This window comes from Elephantulus edwardii, unplaced genomic scaffold, assembly GCF_000299155.1.
Source record: "Elephantulus edwardii isolate Elephantulus edwardi_28Jun2011 unplaced genomic scaffold, EleEdw1.0 scaffold00050, whole genome shotgun sequence".
Taxonomy (NCBI): domain Eukaryota; kingdom Metazoa; phylum Chordata; class Mammalia; order Macroscelidea; family Macroscelididae; genus Elephantulus; species Elephantulus edwardii.
The window spans coordinates 4,434,561-4,445,213 of NW_006399800.1; positions in this window are offsets into that span (position 1 = coordinate 4,434,561).

Here is a 10,653-nt window from a genome sequence, read left to right on the forward strand (position 1 = left end):
ATAGTCTTCGAGTTTCTCCAGTAAGTGTTTCCAGGTTTCTTTGTTTTCTACCAGCAAGTTTGAGTCATTTGCATAACTCAGACTATTAGTGAGTCATATTCCAATCTTGATGCCAAAATGTCTTTAAAAAAGAAAATGAAGGCAAAGTTCCTCTGCCAACTCAGAAGAAGCACAAGTAGTAAAACACATATATCAAAGATATTCTTGGATACAGTTTTTGTGTAATAACATAAATATCAGCAAGCTCTGGTAAGAAATTGTGCTGCAATCCCAAAGGTACGCTGTTCAAATATATGAGCTTTTTCATAGGAGAAAGGTGGACAGTTGCTTCCCATTCAATTAACTTCCTCCGAAAACCAATCTGAAGGTCAGCTGTGAGTTGGTTCTGAGTCAATAGAACACAACAAAAACAGCAGTGTAAGCGCTCATAATAATAACTAATGATTTAACAAAATAAGATAATTATAGCATATAGAAGTTTCAATTTAAAAACTCAAGGACAGAACAAAATGGAAAATTATTATTAGCTAATAATGACACAGTAGTGTTCAATATTCTTAGTGTATTATTCTCAGACCTTAAATCCTACTCAAGGAATTTGCAGTGGGGAATCTTTATTTCAGAATGCTACATTACAGTAACTACTATGTGCCTTCCATATTTTCTCTTTTTCATGTATGAAGATCTCTATAAATTTTTCAGTATGTGTTCCACTTTGCATATTAGATTTATGAAAAGTGAAAGAGATAGCTTATTTCTTTGGAGAAGCATGATATGAAAAAAGAGGCTTTGGAGAAATGGAGTATAATTTGCACGTGAGCTAGACTATGGACTATTGAATGCCAAACATTAACTGAGTTAAACTGACATATATAGATATATATATAAATTATATATTATATATATAAAATAGTAGTTGTTTGCCATCTAGTCCTAGAGACCTTTTGAGAAAAAAACCTGAAGTCCTCCTATAACCATAGTTGATAGTCCTCACCTCTCAAAGTTCATAGAGTTTCTAGAGGCATGTTGTTTAGGAAGTGGAAATATAGAGAGATAGACAGAGAGATAGAGAGAGAGGAGAGAGGAGAGAGAGAGAGCGAGAGCATGAGAGCGCGCTTATATATGGCAAGAGTAGCATCCGCTTTCTAAATAACATGCCTCCGGAAAACCCTGTGAACTTTGATAAATGTTGGTGGTTGTAGAGGAGCTTCAGGCATTTTGTTCATGAGGTCAATATGAGTCATGTTCAACTGGAAGGCAATCAATAGCAAGAATAATATATGTTTTATGTAAACATAAATGCTTATATATAAATACATGTGTATTTATAAGGGAGCTCTGGTGGCCTAGTAGTAAGGATTAGATGGATAGATAGATAGATAGATAGATAGATAGATAGATAGATAGATAGAATAAAAGCTTCCTCTTTTCCTTTAATGCCTCCCCATTCCATTAAAGCAAGTACTGATAGCACTTAAGTATGCAGTCCATTACACTCTAACTTACTATATAAGAAAGCAAACATTCGTATATAGCATATATGTCTACATTACTTGTACCCATAAGATCATGTCATAACTGCCTGAAGCTTAAAATAGGAAAATATATAGTATAAAACTTTGTCAATGTATTAAGATATCTCTGATGTTTTAAATACTGTAGAACATTGTAAAAGTGAATGTGCTAGAACTTATTTAATACCTCTATCTAGTGATTGACATTCTACTACTGCACTTTAAATTACACACAAAACAATTTTGTGAATATGATTTACTTTCATTTTGTGATTGATATTTATTTTTGTTGATACTTCAGTCGTTTGAAAGAAACAAGTAAAACCCAATATTCCACTGCTGAAAGATATGTATCTTTGATGCCAAAGACATACCAGACAGAAAATAATAAAAAAAATATAGTATGTTCGTGGTCTGGCAGCTCATTCTGAGCATTTGAAAATCTACCAGCAGTTTCTCAGAAGAGAGATGGGCAGTCTCCTATTGTGATTTACAATCTTGAAAACCGACAGAGAACTGCTATGAATAGGAATTGGCTCAACAGTAGGAGTTGAGTTCAGATGATTGATTGGATGAATTCAGGCTACATTGACTTTTTTCTGATCTATTACTTTTCTAGGCTGAAGAGATATCATGGCAGTCACTCTTAGGATTCTCAGCCCTGGATCCTATGTGCCATGAACTATCTTAACAATATATGTTTATGAGGACCATTTATTTATTGCTTCTTTTTTAAGCTCTTGGTTTTGTGTTTTGTTTTTTGTTATTGTTTCTTTTTCATTATTTTAGTGAAGATTTACAAAGAGATTGGTTTTATTCATTTATTCACTTACTGCTTTTAATGGATATGATAGTTTAAGGTGCTTTTCAAACTGTTTCAGTAAAAAAAATGCTTAGGTTAAATCTGTTTTCTTGCACCTCCATGTTTAGCCTTGTAAAAACATTGCCTGGATAGAAAATATAGCTTGCCTCAGGGAACACTATGAACCTGGAGAAAGGATGAAGTTACGCAAGTGTCAAGGACTTTTATTCATAGGTTCACTATGAGTCTACAACTCGACAGCACTTAACAACAACAATGACATCTAGGTTAGTCATTAAAAAAAGGTAAACTTGATTATAAACACTGTATATTTTATTGAACTAACTTGCCTCTAGTAACCCTATGAACCTGGAGAAATGATCAAAGTCATACAAGTGTTCATGTCTTTCATTCATAAGGTCTTTATGAGTTGCCTATGACTAGATGACAGATCAATAACAACCACAAAAGATTTAACTTCTCCAGTGTGTTTTGTGGGGTTTTTTTCCTGACTACCATTGTACTTTACTTTTTTTTGGTTTTGTTTTTTTTCTGTTTTTTCCCCAATCTTCATTTTAGGGGAGATTTAATTTGTACTTGTCAAACTGCTTTGATATTTTTAGCTGAAAAGTGTTCCAATAAATAGAAAAAAAAATTAACATTATAATTTGAATGAGAATAAAGAGGTTGGAATAATGAACTCTAAGAACCTCTAGCTAGCTGAATTTAAAATGAAAATATTGTCACAGATGAAGATTCTTTATAAGCATGGCACTTCAAATGGGGTTGTAAGGATTTAAAGGCAGGACTTTGTACAGCAAAGTCTGTAAGTCTTATTCAGTGTTTAACTTATACCAAAATAAGGAATTCTGTTATTTTAAGTGAAAGTAAAACAGATGACTTAAGTGAACCCTGAAACAGACCTTTTCTGCTAATACCAGAAACAGAAAACAAGTCGTACATAAGTTTTTCAAAGGTCATTCATTCAAACACAATTCATTAATGGCAGGGCGGTATACAAGGGAAATTTTTAGTGAAAGGTGAGACAATAAGCTGAACGTTTCTTCAGTTTTGGTACTTACCTGTGCAAATATAATAGGAAATCAGTTTTTCATTAAGATATGACCTTCCGTGAGTAGAATCAACAGAATTGTTCCATTCTGCCAAAACATTTCACCATTTATAAAAAATAAAAAGAAAATGTGATTTTTTTATAAAAAGTGTGGATAAGTGAAAGTTTATAGAACAAATTGATTTTCTAATCAATGATTCTTACATATTGTGTTTTATGATATCACCCATATTTAATCCCATGCTTTCTGTATGTGGACCTCTCTGTATCTGCCCTTTCTTCAATGAAACGGCTGTGAGGAGCGTGGATGCCACATACCTGCTTGTGCTACAGGGGTTATTTCTTTAGGATATATAGTTAGTAGTAGAGCTCCTGTTTCAAATAATGATTTTATTTTTAATGTTTTGAAAGAAGATGTCTATTTCTGCCTTCTTAAGAGGGCAGCAGACTCCATTCCACAGTGATTATACCATTTTGCAATTCCACTAGCAATACATGAGAGGTGTAATTCCATCACAATTCTGTAATATTTAGTGTTTGCTGTCCCATGGTTGATGGAATAAGGTTATAAAACATGATCTTATGTTTGAAAATCATGTCATATAGTATACAAAGAATTATCTGATATTTCATTTAGACATGCAAAGTTATGTTATAGCCAAACATTTCCAATGTCTTCCAATACATTACTACCAGTCTGTTCTCTCTCTCTCTCTCTCTCTCTCTCTTTCTCTCTCTCTCTTCCTCCACCCCATTGCCAGAGATTTGCCACTAACACATAGCTGTGATCATTTGGTGAGTTTTCAGAGTCTGTGAATCACTTTGGAGAAGAATGTCCATCTTTCTCCTGAGGCACAGTTGATTGATTTAAACAACCTGCTTTTGTGCAAATCCCTACCGAATGGGCCACCGCAGCTTTCTTTGGTCTTTTATATGAGTGTAAAATATATACTGTCAAACACCGTTCTTTATTAAAAATATAAATAATGAAAAATGCTTTGTTGGATTTTAATGGTTGACTTGAAAATTTTTTCAGAGAATAAGGGAAGATTGAAGGAAGATTCATCAACAACCTGCATTTTACAGATGATACAACCTGCTTGTCAAAACTGAGAAGGACCTGAGGCATTTGCTGCAAAAGGTCAAAGACTGAAACCTTCAACATGGATTTAAGCTTAACATCATGAGAAAAAAATAATAAAAGATTCTCACCACTGGGCCAATTGGCAGAATCATCACAGATAGTGAAGAGTGTGAGATTAACAGCTTCAGTTTGCTTGGCTTCACAATTAATACTCTTGATATCAGTAGCCAGAAAATAAAAAACACGGATTGCTTTGGAAAAATCTGCTGTCAGGGACGTCTCCAGAGTACTGAAGAGCAACAATGTCAGTCAAGAAACTAAGGGTGCTAGACTAGGGCATGATCTTTGCAGTTACTTGCTATATACATCAGAGAGCTGGACAATGACTAAAGATGATAGAAGAAGAATCAATGCCTTTGAGTTGTGATGTTGGAGAAGAGTATTGAATATTTCATGGACTGAGATGAGAAAAAATAGGCTAATCTGGGAGAGGGTGTGACCAGGCTGCTTGCTGGAGGCAAAGATTCTGAAGCTCTGTCTGACATATTTTGGGCATGTTTCAAGGAGAGCAAATCTTAGAGAGGGACATCATGTTTGGAAGTGTGATTACGTGACTGGGGTAATCAGGGCAGATATGTCAGAGACAATGAGGTTGGCTTAAGATAGAGCAGAGTTCAGAGCTGTTGTGCATATGAGTCGCAAGTGACTCGATGGCACATAATAACAACAATGAATCAAATTCAACAGGATTGTCAATCTCCTTCCATGAGATTAACTACCTCTGAAAACCTGCTGGAGAGTTAGCTATGAGGCCATTTCGATTCATGGGTACTCAACAATGACAACAAGAATATTGAATGTAGGGAATTCTGGTGGCCTAATGGTAAAAAACTGCACTGCAAATCTAAAGGCACATGGTTTGAATCTGCAAGCTATTCTGTGGGAGAAGGATGGGCAGTCTTCTTCCACGTGATAAATTGCCTCTGTAAATAATCTGGAGGGCTGTGGGTCAGTTCTAATTTACTGGCACACAACAATAATACATTGAATATACTCTGGACTAGTAGAAAAACCAAACATGTCTATCTTAGAAGAATGTCAAGCAGGGTGATGCTTAGAGGCAAAGATAGTTAAATTTTCTCTTATATACTTTGGGTATATTATCTGGAGGGATCAGTTCTTGGAAAAAGACATTATTCTGGGAAAGATCAATGAAAGAAGGACAATCCAGGCCTTAAAAATTGAATTAACACAATGAATGTAAGAATAAATTTGAACACAGCAGAGATCAATATGGTGTAGGATATTGCTAGGTTCCAACCTACTTATCATAGAGTTGCTATGAGTTGTAGTTGACATTACAGCACCTGAGAACACAGTTACTTTCATGTCTTACGTATATGATTTTTTAACCATTCTTTTCTACTATGTCATAAATATGATGAGGTATTATTTTATAATTTTTAGCTAATATGTCTCAATGCCTAAAAAAAAGTTCTAAAACCTCTGCAGTTGTTCAAATAAGTAACTGATGAAAGAGGAAAAAATAAGTAATTTTGTAAGAATAGTTTAAAAAAAGTAAAGGAAATCAGGGAATGGTTAGAAGAGAGTATGTCTCATGTGCCTAGAATAAGAAAACATTCATTGTTCAGCTAATTAAATGATAAGAGTAATAAATAAATATTCTTTTAAAAGAAAATGTAATAAAAGAAATATAACTTAAAAGGTGACACACTGTACCAAAAAGAACCAACAATGAGATATTTCAGGAAATACGGTCTGATGAAAAGTCAATCGGAGGGAAGGAAAACATTCAAACTAAAACAAAAGTGGTGATTGTTGTTGTTATTATGTCCCATCAAGTCACCTGTGACTCATAATGACCCTATGTACAACATCCCTAAACTGTATTCTACCCTGTGCCAACCTCACTGTCTCCAACACACTTACCCTGATTACCCCAGACACTGGATCAATCCACCTCATAGAAGGTTTTCCTCTCATGCTCTGTCCCTTCACTCTCCCAAGCATGATGTCCTTCTCCAAGGACTGGTCTCTCCTTGCAACATGTCAGACAGAGCGTCAGAGTCCTTGCTGCCAAAAAAGATCTATCAGGAATCATTAGGATACTAAATGACATGTTTCAAATGACAGATACAGCCCTCCACATGCTTACCAGTCTTTGCCAGGAAATTTGGAGGGCAGTTCTCTGGCTGGCTGAATGGAGAAGATCCATATTATTTTCTATTCCCAAGAAAGGTGATCCAACAGAATGTGGAAATTATCTACAATATCATTAATATCACATACAAGCAAAATACTGCTGAAGATCTTATAAACAAAGAAATCTAGGACAGGACACCTATAGAGAACTACCAAGTTCAAGCTGGATTTAGAAGAAGCCATGACACCAAGAATGTCATTGGTTATGTCATATAGATCCTGGCTGAAAGCAAAGAATACCAGAGAATGTCTATTTGTGTTTTATTGACTATACAAAGGCATTTGACTTCGTGGATAATAACAAGTTATGGCTAATATTGAGAAGAATGATAATACCAGAACATTTAATTATGCACATGTGAAACCTATACCTAGTCCAAAAAATTGTTGTGTGAACAGAGCAAGGGAATATTTCACAGTTCACAGTTAAGAAAGAGGTGTACCAGGGTTGTATCCTTTCTCCGTACCTATTCAATCTGCAGCTGAGAAAATTATGCAAAATGTTGGACTTTGTGAAGAAGAATGTACTATTGCAGAAAGACACATTAATAGTCTTGTTCTGTAGATGATTCAATTTTGTTGAAAGTGAGGTGTTTTTGAAACACTTGCTATAGAACATCAAACACTACAGCCTTCAACATAGATTGTATCTCAAAGTTAAGAAAACAAAAATTTTCACCACTGGACTTATAGGCAACATCATGATAAATAGAGAAAAGATTGAAACTGTCAACAGCTTCAACTTAATTGGATACACAGTCAATATACTTGATATCAACATTCAGGAAATCAGGAGACATATTGTACTGAGAAAGTCAGGAAAATCTTCAAATTCTTGAAGACCAATGATATCAGTTTGAGAATTAAGGAGTACCTATTCAGTCCATGGTCTTTTTAATCACTTGCTATGCATCTGAGAGCTGAACAGAGAATAATGATGACATGAAAAAAATACACCTTTGAACTGTACTATTGGAGAATATTTAATATCTCATGGACTTCCAAATGAACAAACTGATATGTCAAGAAAAAGGTGCAGCCTGAGCACTCCTTGGAGGCAAGGATGATGAAATTTCATCTCCTATATTTTAGGTATGTTGCTATTCATTGGTGGAAGAGGCTATTCCTTGGAGGATATCATGTTTTGAAAGGCAGATGATGGTGAAAAAGAGGAGAATTTCAACAAGGTGTATTGTCACAGTACCAGCAGCAACAGGCTTTACTGTGGCAGAGGTTGAGAAGTTTACATAGGTAGGACTGGGTTTGTATTTGTTTTTCATAGGGTCAATATGAGTCATACTTGACTCAGTGGCACATGGACAAAAAACAAAAACAAAAACAAAAAAATTGAGAATGGACAAGTGAGGTAGTGGGTGATGAGACTACATAGAAACACTTAAATGTTCCTAGAACTAGAGACTTATTGACTTTGGTAAGAAATTGCAGATTGTTACAGCCTATGACTTGACTTTAAATAGATTAGGGGCTGCCTGAGAGGCTCTTGTTTGAAGCAGTTTGACTCTGGAAATTAGGTTATTTTTATTTGATCTACAGTCAGTTGTGGGCTGATTGGTATTATTTATATAATTAACATTCAATGTGGGGTGTTTGGCCTTTTTTACTTAATAACAAGTCAGGCATAGGCTGTTTGGTCTTTTTTACTTAGTTAACAATCACTTGTGGGCTAGGAGCTCCCTGTTTAACCCAGTTAGGACTGGGTGGGTGGGCTTTTGATATTAAAAGTTGGTTTGTGTGAAGATTGATTTATTATTAGAATTACAGACTAAATTGACTGTTGTGTCTGGGGAGAATATTTTTCTAATTAGTATAGAATTTGGCTTTCAGTTTGGTCTAATGAGATAACTTATGGGATTCTGTAATACTGAAAGCTATGCTTCTAGTGTGTCAAGTGTCACAAAGATTACTTATAGTGGACAGGTTTTAGTAGAGTTCCCAGTTTAAGACATACTAGGAAGTAGGATTACCCCTCTACGTCTTAAATAACAGGCCTCTGAAACACTTTGAACAGTAGAGGAATGTTGTTATAATAGTAGTGGTATAACTCAGATTAGAAGTCATTCAAAATGAGGAAAAATAATGGTAAACATCCTTTAATAATTGGAACATAGAATGTACATAATTTGAATGTTGTAAAACTAGACATTGTGGAAAATGAAATGGAACACGTGAACATCAGCCTACTAAGCATTCGTGAGACAAAATAAAATAGTTTTGCATACTTTAATTGAGACAATCATATGATACACAATGCTTGAAATGAAAAACAGAAGTTGTTGCATTTATAGTCAAAATAAAACTCAAGTTCTATCCTGAAATACAATGTTACAAGTGATATCATATTATCCATACACATACAAGGAAGACTCAATATGATTATTTTCAAATTTATACTCTTAAATCTAGAGCCAAAGAGGAAGAAATTGATTTTTTTTACTAAATTTTGCAGTCCAAAATAGACCAAACATGCAATCAAAATGCCTTCGTGAACACTGGTGACTGTAATGCAAAATTTGGAAACAATGAAAAAGGAAGACTAGTTGGAAAATATGGGTTTAATGAGAGAAATGAGGCTGAGTATAGAAGGATAGAATTTTCTACTTTCAGTGATTCATTCCGCACAAATATACTTTTTTTTTTAACATACAAAAATGGCGAATTTACATGTTAGCCTCACCTGATGGGCTGAATAAGAATCAGATTGACTATAACTGTGGTAAGAATCATTGGAGAACCTTAATATCAGTAGTCAAAACTAGCCCAGTGGACACTGTATGTGAGACCATCAATTACTCATGTGCAAGATGAAATAGAGGTCAATGAAAATTAAAAGTAGTCCATGAGAACCAAAATATTATCTTGACTCTCCTCCATTCAAATTTCAACGTCATCTTAAGAATAGGTTTGAAGGATTGAAAACTAGTGACCAAAGACCCAATGAATTGTGGGATCATATCAAGGATATCATCCATAAAGAGAGTAAAAGGTCATTACAAAGAGAGAGTACAAAAAAACCCCAAAAACCCAAAAACCAAAATCCAAAATAGTTTTCAGAAGACACTCTGAAAATGGCACTAACTTGTTGAGAAAACAAAACAAAGGAAAAATGTGCCAAAGTAAGATTTCTACAGGAAGCTCAAGAAGACCAAGCAAAGTATTACATAGGAAAGTACAGAGAGCTGGAATTGGAGAATAAAATGAGAAGACTAGCTCTGCATTTCTCAAGCCAAGACCAGAAGAACTAAAGTAACCCTTGAGTCACATTGTGGACAACATCAAGAGAAGATGGGTGGAATATACAGTGTCATTGTACCACAAAGAAATTACTGACATTGAAAAATTTCAGGGAGTACCATATGAGTAGGAGCTAATTATAATGAAGGAGGAAGTGGAAGTTGCATTGAATGTATTGGGGTGAAAAATAAGTCTCCAGGAATCCATTGGATACCAATGGAATTGTTTCAGTTAATACATGTAGTCCTGTATGAACTCATTATTTTATGACAGGAAATGTGGAGGACAATCGTCTGGTCAACATATTAGAGGAGGTCCATATTTGTTCCCATTCCCAAGAAAGGTGATCAACCAGATGTATAAACTATCAAATAGTACCATTACTATCACATGTAAGTAAAATACCACTGAAGATAATTCAGAGGTGGCTAGAACAGTACATAAATGGGGAGCTGCCAGAAGTTCAAACATGATGTAGAAGAGGCCTTTGCACCAGGATTATCATTACTGATGTCAGATGGATCCTTCTCTGATTGGGGTGGGCTGTTTTGAGTTGAGATATATATATATATATAGTCCAGTGAATACCACTATCATTCAAATATATGCACAAATAACTACAGCCAAAAAAGAGGAAATAGAAGATTTTTACCAACTTTTGCAGTCAGAAATTGATCAAACATGCAATCAAGATGCATTAATAATA